Source organism: Schistocerca americana, chromosome 3, assembly GCF_021461395.2.
Source record: "Schistocerca americana isolate TAMUIC-IGC-003095 chromosome 3, iqSchAmer2.1, whole genome shotgun sequence".
In the NCBI taxonomy this organism is placed as follows: domain Eukaryota; kingdom Metazoa; phylum Arthropoda; class Insecta; order Orthoptera; family Acrididae; genus Schistocerca; species Schistocerca americana.
The window spans coordinates 184,344,273-184,357,241 of NC_060121.1; the positions used below are offsets into that span (position 1 = coordinate 184,344,273).

A 12,969-nucleotide genomic window follows, 5' to 3' on the forward strand; every position below is an offset into this window, starting at 1 on the left:
CTCGGAACTGTCAAAATACCGCACTTTTAAATAGCTCAATGTGAATGACCTTGACTGATGGAATGTCTGAGCGACGAGTGTGCAGTTGCAGAGGGCGCGGTGCGGGTGTGCCGAGCCGTGGCCGGCGCGGGCCCCTTCCTGGTGTTGCGGCTGGACGCGCCGGCCGACCTCTCCCCCGGCGGCCGCCAACTGCGGCTGCGCGTGCGGCCCTCGCCGCGGCTGCTGTCTCCCGGGCTGTCGCTGCGCGGCGCCACCGTCGGCGACCCGCGCGGCCTGCAGCGGCACTGCTTCACCGCCTCCGGTCCGCCCGGCGTCGTCGCCGCACTCGTCATACACGGCGGCAGAACGGTCAGTCACAGCAGGGTCCCAGTCCCGTGGAGCATTTGCACCACTCCTCAAATTACACGAAACGATTCGGCTTGCATACTTAGTATAAAGTTATTTGTTTACTACCGTAAAATGGGCCTTGGGAGGGCCAGTCCTGACAAAACTCTACCATCTGGTGAGCAAGATGTACGAGACAGGCGAAATACCCTCAGACTTCAAGAAGAATATAATAATTCCAATCCCAAAGAAAGCAGGTGTTGACAGATGTGAAAATTACCGAACTATCAGTTTAATAAGTCATAGCTGCAAAACACTAACGCGAATTCTTTACAGACGAATGGAAAAACTGGTAGAAGCCGACCTCGGGGAAGATCAGTTTGGATTCCGTAGAAATGTTGTAACACCTGAGGCAATACTGACCTTGCGACTTATCTTAGAAGAAAGATTAAGGAAAGGCAAACCTACGTTTCTAGCATTTGTAGACTCAGAGAAAGCTTTTGACAATGTTGACTGGAACACTCTCTTTCAAATTCTAAAGGTGGCAGGGGTAAAATACAGGGAGCGAAAGGCTATTTGTACAGAAACCAGATGGAAGGGTTAAGAGTCGAGGGGCATGAAAGGGAAGCGGCGGTTGGGAAGGGAGTGAGACAGGGTTGTAGCCTCTCCCCAATGTTATTCAATCTGTATATTGAACACGCAGTGAAGGAAACAAAAGAAAAATTTGGAGTAGGTATTAAAATCCAGGGAGAAGAAATAAAAACTTTGAGGTTCGCCGATGACATTGTAATTCTGTCAGAGACAGCAAAGGACTTGGAAAAGCAGTTGAACGGAATGGATAGTGTCTTGAAAAGAGGATATAAGATGAACATCAACAAAAGCAAAACGAGGATAATGGAATGCAATCGAATTAAGTCGGGTGATGCTGAGGGAGTTACATTAGGGAATGAGACACTTAAAGTAGTAAAGGAGTTTTGCTATTTGGGGAGCAAAATAACTGATGATGGTCGAAGCAGAGAGGATATAAAATATAGACTGGCAATGGCAAGGAAAGAGTTTCTGAAGAATAGAAATTTGTTAACATCGAGTATAGATTTAAATGTCAGGAAGTCGTTTCTGAAAGTATTTGTATGGAGTGTAGCCATGTATGGAAGTGAAACATGGACGATAAATAGTTTGGACAAGAAGAGAATGGAAGCTTTCGAAATGTGGTGCTACAGAAGAATGTTGAAGATTAGGTGGGTAGATCACGTAACTAATGAGGAGGTATTGATTAGGATTGGGGAGAAGAGAAGTTTGTGGCATAACTGGACTGGAAGAAGGGATCGGTTGGTAGGACATGTTCTGAGGCATCAATGGATCACAAATTTAGCATTGGAGGGCAGCGTGGAGGGTAAAAATCGTAGAGGGAGACCAAAAGATGAATACACTAAGCAGATTCAGAAGGATGTAGGTTGCAGTAGGTACTGGGAGATGAAGGAGCTTGCACAGGATAGAGTAGCATGGAGAGCTGCATCAAACCAGTCTCAGGACTGAAGACCTTAACAACAACAACAAACCGTAAAATGGGGTTACTTTGTGACTGTAGGGGCTACTTTGTGACATACGTTAATTTTCGCTTGTTTCGAATCTCCCACTGCGTCCAAGACGCTTAGAAACCAAAGATTAGGTCCAGCGGCTTGCCTGTAGTGCTGCACCATCTTGAGGCAGCCAGCTCAAACTGCCGCGCTTCTTTTGTTCGTCAGCAGTGCGTTCGTCTTGAAACCTGCTTTGGAGGCATTGTTTGAATTGTTGTAAACTTTGTGTGCTGGAGCCGTTCATATGAAAGAACTGCAGAAAACAGGCATGTACGCCTGATTGTTAATATGTTGGCTACATTATGGCGTCATTTGACGTTAATTGTAATGTTTATGTAAGCAGTATAATTATACAACCATAAAATCAGCATACCAGTAGTAGAAGCGACCATTGGTAAGACGAAGGCGAAATCTGTGAGTCCTGGTACGGCAATACTCAGCAGCCGAAGAAAAAGTGTTCTGAAGTCTCAAGAAGAGTCACTGATGAGGTTGAGTCCTCAGATGAGAGTGAAATCATCAAGTGGACCAATGAAGATCCGAGTGACTCGGAAGCTCTCTGTGAAAGTTCATCAGATGAGCCATCAGACAGAGACGCACCTTCGACTACATGTAAGTTACATCGAGACACAAGAAACGTGCACCACTTGCGAAGGGCCACTAAGAAGACCACTGAATGCACATTTAAACTTGATGACTTTGTGGAACGTCGAGGGGGACATGTTCCCCGGAAGAGTGACTGATGTCAAGCAAGGAGGCTACATGGTAAGCGACATGGAAAGGTGAAAAATATGCTGGAAGTGGCCAGAACGAGACGATTCCATTTATTATTCAACGCAGGAAGTTCTGTATAAAATAGCACTTCCAACACCAGTAGGAAAGCGAGGTCTCTTTGATGTTAAAGATTTATTTTTAGTTTAAGTAGCTACCTTTGTAAATTCTTTATGTTGTCAAACAATAAACCAATGTTTTGTAAATTGCTTTAAACAAACATCTGATGGGGTAACTTTCTGTCAATGTTTATTTTCCATACATTTCGAAGCAAAAACAAAGCTTGTCACACAGTAGCCCATCCAGTGGGGTAACTTTGTGACAACTTGTAACACTTATATAATGGTTTTCTGTTGAACATATTTATTTGTATAACATGTGGCCACAAAGTGGAAGGTTTCAGCAACTTCTTGGTATTACTTATTAAACTTCATAATTTACACTGTCTGGCCCGTGCGAGTAAAACCTTAAAAACTGTCACAAAGTATTCCCATTTTACAGTATTCTAAAAAATACTTCACCAGGCATAAACTGTTTACTCATATGTAAAATATTGCACCACGCATAATGCACCTCCACTGTGTTTGCTCTTCTCAGGCAGGGGGTGAATTGGTTACTATTCATAAGCAGATCGAAATCGTCCTGACTACCGTAAAGCGATTGGAAGCTGCTGCAAATGGGTGTATTGGGAGCCCTTCCAAGAGTTTTGTCCCAGAGATGCCAAAGACAGTTCAACTACTGTCCTCTCCTGCCAACACTGTCTCTCTCTAGGCTTCCTGTACAAGGTAGACAGTGATCACGGATTCAGGCTGCTATACCTATCCTTCTAACAAACAAGTCTTTCACTGAAACTGAGCCAGTCGGACTCACTTCGCCTGTGTTGAGGAAGCTTCATTTTTCCTGTGGCAGTAGGAGGCAAGCACAAAAGGGTAGGGATCTATTAATCGTGAGCAGTTCAAACTTCCGGCGAATAATGGTACCTCTTAGGGAAATGGCAGCAATCGATGTGAAGGAACACCATGTACGCTCAGTGTATATGCCTGGAGGCCTAATTACTCTTGTTCTACATCTACATCTACATGGATATTCTGCACATCACATTTAAGTGCCTGGGAGAGGGTTCATCGAACCACCTTCAGATTTCTATATTATTCCAATCTCGTATAATGCGCGGAAAGAATGAAAACCTGCATCTTTTCGTACGAGCACTAATTTCCCTTATTTTATCTTGGTGATCGTTCCTCCCAATGTAGGTCGGTGTCAACAAAATATTTTCGCATTCGGAAGAGAAAGTTGGTGCTTGGAATTTCGTGAGAAGATTCCGTCGGAACGAAAAACGCCTTTCTTTTAATGATGTCCAGCCCAAATCCTGTATCATTTCTGTGACACTCTCTCCCATACTTCGCGATAATACAAAACGTGCTGCCTTTCTTTGAACTTTTTCGATGTACTCCGACAGTCCTATCTGGTAATGACCCCACACCGCACAGCAGTATTCTAAAAGAGGACGGACAAGTGTAGTGTAGGCAGTAGGACTGTTACATTTTCTACGTGTCCTGCCAATAAAACGCTGTCTTTGTTTAGGCTTCCCCCACAACATTTTCTACGTGTTCTTACCAATTTAAGTTGTTCGTTATTGTAATACCTAGGCTTGTAGTTGAAGTTACGGTTTTTAGATTAGACTGATTTATCGTGTAACCGAAGTTTAACGAGTTCCTTTTAACACTCGTGTAGATGACCTCACACTTTTCGTTATTTAGGGTCAACTGCCACTTTTCGCACCATTCAGATATCTTTTCTAAATCGTTTTGCAGTTTGTTTTGGTCTTCTGATGACTTTGTTAGTCGATAAACGACAGCGTCATCTGCAAACGGCTGCTCAGATTGTCTCCAAAATCGTTTATATAGATAAGGAACAGCAAAGGGCCTATAACACTACCTTGGGGAACGCCAGAAATCACTTCTATTTTACTCGATGACTTTCCGTCAATTGCTACGAACTGTGACCTCTCTGACGGGAAATCACAAATCCAGTCACATAACTGAGACGATATTCCATAAGCATGCAATTTCACTGCGAGCCGCTGGTGTGGTACAGGGTCAAATGCCTTCCGGGAATCCATAAATACGGAATCGATCTGAAATCTCTTGTCAATAGCACTCATGTGACTAAAAAGATAGTTGTGTTTCACAGGAACGATGTTTTCTAAACCCATGTTGACTGTGTGTCAATAGACCGTTGTCTTCGAGGTAATTCATTACGTTCGAACACAATATATGTTCTAAAATCCTGCTGCATATCGACGTTAACATGGGGCTGTAATTTGGTGGATTACCCCTACTACCTTTCTTGAGCCGGGATGGTTCCTTTGAAAGAGCACGGCCGATTTCCTTCCCAATCCTTCCCTAACCCGAGCTTGCGCTCCGTCTCTAATGACCTCGTTGTCGACGGGACGTTAAACACTAACCACCACCACCACCTTTCTTGAATACTGGTGCGACCTGTGCAACTTTCCAGTCTTTGGGTACGGATCTTTCGTCGAGCGAACGGTTGTATATGATTGTTAAGTATGGAGCTAATGCATCAGCATACTCCGAAAGGAACCTAATTGGTATACAGTCTGGACCAGAAGCCTTGCTTTTATTAAGTGATTTAAGTTGCTTCACTACTCCGAGGATACTTACTTCTACGTTACTCATGTTGGCAGCTGTTCTCGATTCGAATTCTGGAATATTTACTTCATCTTCTTTTCTGAAGGCATTTCAGAAGGCTGTGTTTAGTAACTCTGCTTTGGCAGCACTGTCTTCGATAGTATCTGCATTGCTATGGTGCAGAGAAGCCATTGATTGTTTCTTTCCGCTAACATACTTCACATACGACCAGAATCTCTTTGGATTTTCTGCCAGGTTTCGAGACAAAGTTTCGTTGTGGAAACTGTTATAGGCATCTCGCATTAAAGTCCGCGCTAAATTTCGAGCTTCTGTAAAAGATCGTCAATCTTGGGGATTTTGCGTCTGTTTAAATTTGGCATGTTTGTTGAAGAGGATATTCCAGCAGCTACAGAGGAAACAGGGTGCAACTAATTACAGACTGTGGCGCACGTTGGAACAAACAAAACCTGTCATGTACATCTACATCTACATTTATACTCCGCAAGCCACCCAACGGTGTGTGGCGGAGGGCACTTTACGTGCCACTGTCATTACTTCCCTTTCCTGTTCCAGTCGCGTATGGTTCGCGGGAAAAACGACTGTCTGAAAGCCTCCGTGCGCGCTCTAATCTCTCTAATTTTACATTCGTGATCTCCTCGGGAGGTATAAGTAGGGGGAAGCAATATATTCGATACCTCATCCAGAAACGCACCCTCTCGAAACCTGGCGAGCAAGCTACACCGCGATGCAGAGCGCCTCTCTTGCAGAGTCTGCCACTTGAGTTTGTTAAACATCTCCGTAACGCTATCACGGTTACCAAATAACCCTGTGACGAAACGCGCCGCTCTTCTTTGGATCTTCTCTATCTCCTCCGTCAACCCGATCTGGTACGGATCCCACACTGATGAGCAATACTCAAGTATAGGTCGAACGAGTGTTTTGCAAGCCACCTCCTTTGTTGATGGACTACATTTTCTAAGGACTCTCCCAATGAATCTCAACCTGGTACCCGCCTTACCAACAATTAATTTTATATAATCATTCCACTTCAAATCGTTCCGCACGCATACTCCCAAATATTTTATAGAAGTAACTGATACCAGTGTTTGTTCCTCTATCATATAATCATACAATAAAGGATCCTTCTTTCTATGTATGGGCTCCGATGACATGTTTGGATCGTCCCAGCGACTGCGGTTGAAAATACCAGAACTGCGTACGGAGTTTCGATGAAGCCCACAATCTACAGCATTGTCCCCAAACACATCGTGGTCTCGTGGTTCTGAGTCGAGTGGAATGCTTGAACCAGAGACTCGGAAGGTTCCGTGATAAGCTAGGCTGTGACTTCGTAGAACTGCGCCGTAGGGTTGAGATGTTCCCCCCCCCCCCCCCCCCCCCCCTAAACAGGTCTGGTGTTCAGTACACATGAAATGTAGCTGACTGTGCATGGGGTGCACATAAGGGCTTTTTAGATTAGGCGACTCTCCATCCAATCCAGATAACGATTGTGGGAAAACCAGAAGTATCAGCGTAAGATTCAAAGAAATGCCTCCCGCAGACGGTGCATCAAAATCTTAGTGGTCAACTGCCGAAGAATACGCAACAAAAGGTAGAAGTTTGAAGACCTCCCAAAAAGCGCTAAAGCTCGGCAAATATTAGGTACAGATAGTTGGTTAAAACCTGAAGTTGACAGTAGTGAGATCTTTGGGGAAAATTTAAGCGTATGCCGAAAGGATAGGGAAATTCGAAATAGAAGTGGTGTATTTGTCGCAGCAGACAATAAATTCAAATCCACTGAGGTATAACTTGAAGCTGCATCAGAGATTGCTTGGGCAAAAATTATAATAGTGCCCTTCTATCGACCACCAATTTATCCTCCTCATGTAACCGAATGCATTAGGGAAAACCTCAGTTCTCTTGTATGTAAGTTCCCTAATGATACTGTAATCACTGGAGGAGACTTTAGTCATCCAACAATTAATTGGGAAAATTATATTTTTGTAAGTGGTGAGCGTAGTAGGATATCCTCTGAAACGTTACTAAATGCTCTCTCTAAAAACTACCTAGAACAGATAGTTCAGAACCCCCTCACTATGGAAATATGTACCTGACCTCTTTGAGGAAGTCCACATCGAAACTGGTACCAGTAAGTACAGTATGTACATAACCAACAGGAGGGTAATTGGAGAGATCCTCCATGATATACAATCACTGTAAAGAAACTTCTAAAGAAACAGAGACTACTGCACAGTTATAGAACAAAGCATAGGGCTATAGACAGAGAGAAACGCGTTTGGCAGTCAAGAGAGCATCGGGTGGGGTGGCGCTAGTGGTTAGCACACTGGACTTGCATTCGGGAGGACGAAGGTTCAAACCCGCATCCGACCGCCCAGTTTTAGGTTTTCCGTGATTTCCCTAAATCGCCCCAGGAAAATGCGGGGATGGTTCCTTTGAAATTGCACGGCCGATTTCCTTTCCCATCCTTGGCACAATCCGAGCTTGTACTTCGTCTATAATGACCTTTAGGTCGACGCGACGTTAAACCCAATCTTCCTTCCTTGGAAGTCAAGAGAGCAATGCGTGGAGTCTTCAGTGACTACCATAGCAGAATATTGTAAATGGTCGTTCATATAGAAATTCTCGTCATATGTAAAGGCTGTTAGTTGCAGCAAAGTTAGTGTCCAGTCATTCATAGACGAGGGTGGAACAGTCGTAGAGAATAGCAAAGCAAAAACAGAAATGCTTAACTCTGTTTTTAAATGTTCCCTTGCAACTGAAAACCCGGCAGTATTGCCGCAACTTAATTCTCCTACCATTGAAGACGAGTGAAATAGATAATAGTGTCAGTGGCGTTGAGAAACAGCTGAAATCGTTAAAACTGAACAAAGTCACAGGGCCCGATGAAATCCCTATTAGATCCTGCACCCAGTTCGTAGTTGAGTTAGCCCCTCTGTTAACTACATACTGTAGTAGATCCCTCGATAAAAAAAAAAAACTGAGCCCAATAGTTGGAAGAAAGTACAGGTCACAGCCGCCTACAAGAATGACAGCAGAAATGATCCACAAAACTACCATCCAATGTCCTTGACATTAATTTGTTGTAGAATCTCAGAATATATTCTAAGCTCAAACATCTGCATCTACGGTGCATTGCGGAGGGTATCCTGTGTCACTCGAAGCGAGAGCGGGGGAAATCGACTGTCTATTTGCCTCCGTATGAGCTCTAATTTCCCGTATCTTCGTGGTCCTTACCCGAGATGTATGTTGGTGGCAGTCGGATCGTTTTGTAATCAGCTTAAAATTCCGATTCTCCAGTTTTTCTCACTAGTATTCCTCGAAAAGAACGTCGCCTTCCTTCCAGGTATTCCCATTTCAGTTCATGAAGCATCTTCGTAACACTTTCATATTGTTCGGAACTACCGGTAACAAATCTAGCAGCCTGTCTCTGAATTGGCTCGATGTCTTCCTTCCATACGATCTGGTGCAGATCCCAGACACTCGAGCAATACTCAAGAATAGGTCAGCTACCGTCCTTATATGCAGCCTCCTTTACAGATGAACCATACTTTCCAAAAATTCTCCCAAGAAACCAAAGTCGATCATTTGCCTTTCCTGGCACAACCATCATATCTCGTTCCGTTTCATATCGATTTGCAGCGCCAAGATGTCACTCAAATAATGAGGTATCTCGAACAGGACGACCTCCTCCACGCCAGCTGGCATGAATTTCGAAAACATAGATCATGTGAAACCCGACTCGCACTTTTCTCACGACATACTGAAAGCCATTGTTTAAGGCAGTTAGATAAATGCAGTATTTCTGAAAAGCATTTGACTCGGTATCACACTTGCGCTTATTATCAAAAGTAAGATCATATGGGGTATCACACGAAATATCTGAGAGGATTGAGAATTTCTTGGTAGGGTGGACGCAGCACGTTATCTTGGATGGAGAGTCATCACAACAAATGTTGAAGTAACTTCGGGTGTACCCCAGGGAAGCATGTTGGCTTACTTGCTGTTCATGTTGTATATTAATAATCTTGTGTGAAATGTTAATAGTAACCTCAGATTTTCGCAAAAAATTGTTCAAATGGCTCTGAGCACTATGGGACTTAACATCTATGGTCATCAGTCCCCTAGAACTTAGAACTACTTAAACCTAACTAACCTAAGGACATCACACAACACCCACCCATCACGAGGCAGAGAAAATCCCTGACCCCGCCGGGAATCGAACCCGGGAACCCGGGCGTGGGAAGCGAGAACGCTACCGCACGACCACGAGATGCGGGCAGATTTTCGCAGATGATGCAGTTATCTATAACGAAATACAGTCTGAATGAAGCTGTACAAATATTCAGTCAGAGCTTGAAAATATTTCGAAGTGGTGCAATGACTGGCAGCTTCCTCTAAATGTTCAAAAATGTAAAACTATGCACTTCACAAAAAAAACATAATATTAGCGAGTCATGGTTGGAATCTGTAAACTCATACAAATACTTGGGTGTAATGCTTAGTAGGGACATGAAGTGGAATTATCACATCATTCTAGGTAAAGCAGGTAGCAGACATCAGTTTATTGGTAGCATACTATGGAAATGCAGTTAGTCTAAAACGGAGACTGCTTACTTACAAATCACTTGTGTGACCCATAATGGAATATTGCTCAAGTATGTGGGATCCATACCAATTCGGACTGGCAGGGGACATTGAAACTATACAGAGAAGGACAGCATGGATGGTCACAGGCTTATCTGACCCAGGGAGAGTGTCACTGAGATGTTGAAAGAACAGACTCTTGCTGATAGATGGAAACTATCCCGAGAAGATCTGTTAACAAAGCTTCAAGAACTGACTTTAAATGATGACTCTAGGAATATACTTACTACAATCTCCTACATATCGCTCCTATAGCGATCGTGAGAATAATATTATATTAATTGCAGTACGCACAGAAGCATTTAAACGATCATTTTTCCCTCTCTTCTTGTGTGAATGGAACGGGAAATGGCCCTAAAAACTGGTACACTGGGATGTACATTCTGCCATGCAAGTCGCAGCGGTTTTCAGATCATAGATGTAGATGTAAATAACAATAACCACCTGATTGTGTGGATGAATTACATTAATTTAAGATTCTTTCAGTCGGTCTCAACGTGGCATCTGCCTTTCCTACAGTTAATTTTATGTGGTCATTACACTTTGGATCGGTCAGGAAGAATACCCCTAGGTACTGTTTTCAGTGATTTTTGCCCAATAGCATAATCGAACAGTAATGAATCTCTTCACTAGCTTATGCCCCATACGTTACACTTATTTAGGGGAAGCTGCCAGTCCATGCACCAGTCATCTAATCTCCGTAATTCGCTGCAGGTTTCTGGCGTTGCAAACTTTCCACCACAGAGCCTCACTGGTCAGTGGTGTCACTAACGCTGAAGCGTCCACACAGCCCCCTCCACCTCTAACAGGGAGAACTGCGAATAGTGATACTTGGTGAGTATTGTAGACTGCAGAGAGCCTGCACAGATGCGCATGACTAGCTGTGTCATGGCTGGCTGTAGTGCACGGCATGGCTGGACCGTTTCTCGGCATCAGGAAGTCGAAGGCAGTGGTACAAAGATGAAATGGCGCTTGGTGAGTGGGGAGCCACAGCGGGCGGTCGAAGTGGGATACGCTGGGTGCAGGTGAGGTGAATTTGGATACACCAGCTTGGACAGTGCCTTGGCTGGCGTGGCAGGCAGAGTCAGTGGTATGTCACGTGGCAATGGCTGGCGAGGCGCCCGTGCCGGTGCAGTGATGGCTATGACACTGTCTGCTGGCAGAGAAGAGGGCAAGGCCATGTAGTTGAAATGTGGCAGTTGAGGAGTCAGGCAACTGGTACGCTGGGTGTGTCAGAAGCATCGTGGCTGGCGTCTGGGATTGTCGATGTCATGCCCCCGGAGGGGGGGGGGGGGGTGACCATCCTGGACAACACGTGGGCAGTCTAAATTTGTAGGGCATGAGGAGAGAGGATCATGGAGAACACTTGCGAGCTTGAGTTTGTGGAGGGAGACCGTCGTTATTTTTCCATTGAATATGATAGCAAAACTGTGTGCACAGTATTTGACAAATGAAAACGGTCTGGAATACGGGGGTTGTAGGGCTGTCCAAACGGTGTCATCACATAGCATGATCTACTCACAGTCCGATAGTGCTTTGTGTCGGAAGGTTTTCAGAGTTGTGTCTGCCATAGGGGTTGCGCCTGTAAATCTAGAATGTGGCGCTTCACCTGTTGCATTGATGCCAGCAGGTGTACCTGATCTGGGGTTAGTGTCAGTAGGACGAACTCTGCAGGGAGTGTAAGGTCTTCCCATGTAGTACTTTTGCCAAAGAAGCCTAGAGGTCCTCCTTAAATGCCATACACATGCAGAGCATCACCCATGGCAGGTCCCCGTCCAACATCCACAACAGCATATGATTGAAGTCTTCAGCGTGTCGTGCCAATACTCCACGAGGCTATTAATCTGTGGGTGGTATGTGGTTATCCATTTTCGTGTGATGTCGCAAAACTGGCAGAGAACATCAAATAGGGTGGAATCTAATTGTCTCCTATGCTCCGTAGTAATCGTTTCAGGACAGACAAAGTGAGCTATCTATATGTCAATGAAAGCTCGAATGGTAGATTCCACTGTAATGTCTTTCACTGGCACTCTTCAACCCAGTGTGAGACTCGATTTATTATTGACAGTAAGTATTAGTAGCCTTTCGATTCTGGCAGAGGGCCGACGAGGTCCATGTGTACATACCAAAACAAAATCGAGCACATGGTATACTGAAGCTGCCTAGTGGAGATTGTGCTTGGCGACTGACTGTGCTGTGCTGGCAAGCTAGACAAGCCTGTGACCAGATTTGGCAATCTCATTTGACGTTTGGCAAAATGAATTGTTCAGTTACGCGTCAGACGGTTGAACACCTGGGTGGATCAGGCTGTGGAGTTGATGGAAGATCGTGGGACATGGTTGCAGGGATGAAAAGTCGTATTCTGTTCTGTGAGACATTGCAGAGGATGTGGGCATTGGTACCGGGATTCGTTTGTCATTCGCTGCACAAACTAGAGGTGACACTGTTGAGTGTTTTGGTAATTGACGGATCACAATCTTGTTCATTGCTACTTTCGTGTAGTCAAGGTCGGGTGAAATAGTTTTGACGTGCGATAGATAGTAGGTGATGGATATCTGTTGTCTATTTCTTAATGAGATCACGGTGAGGAATTCGGTGAGGGCTCAGATCCTTTGGTGAGTGCCATATCGCATCAGTGAGTGGTTTGTGATCTGTGTAGATCACATGTCTCCATTTGATACACCTCCATCAAACAGATTCATTCACAGCCAGTAGCTAGCGATTGAATGCAGGCCGTTTTGACTGTGAGGCCAAAAGTTTTTTAAGAAGAAGTGGAGTGGCAGTGTTTCATCTGCAACGACTTGTTGTAGGAATGCCCCAATAGTAGAGTCACTAGCGTCAATAGTGGTCATGAGTTGTGGATCTGATGTGGGGTGTGCTAGGGCGATCGCTTTCTCAAGGCTGACTTTGGCACGGTCTAAAGTTTTTTGCGTTGTAAAAGCCTATACAAGTTTTCTCTGGCCTTGCATATTTGACCCAGCGAGGGC

At 44.6% G+C, this 12,969-nt stretch overlaps 1 protein-coding gene across 1 annotated transcript in view; it reads left to right on the forward strand.

The window, feature by feature from the left end:
• The first annotated feature begins 266 nt into the window (after nucleotides 1-266).
• Nucleotides 267-12,969, forward strand: part of LOC124606636 (A disintegrin and metalloproteinase with thrombospondin motifs adt-1-like) — a 153,422-nt gene continuing 140,719 nt past the window's right edge. The window contains exon 1 of the mRNA XM_047138631.1: nucleotides 267-348. The gene's annotated coding sequence lies outside the window, so the exon portion shown is untranslated. The remainder of the gene's footprint in view (nucleotides 349-12,969) is intronic.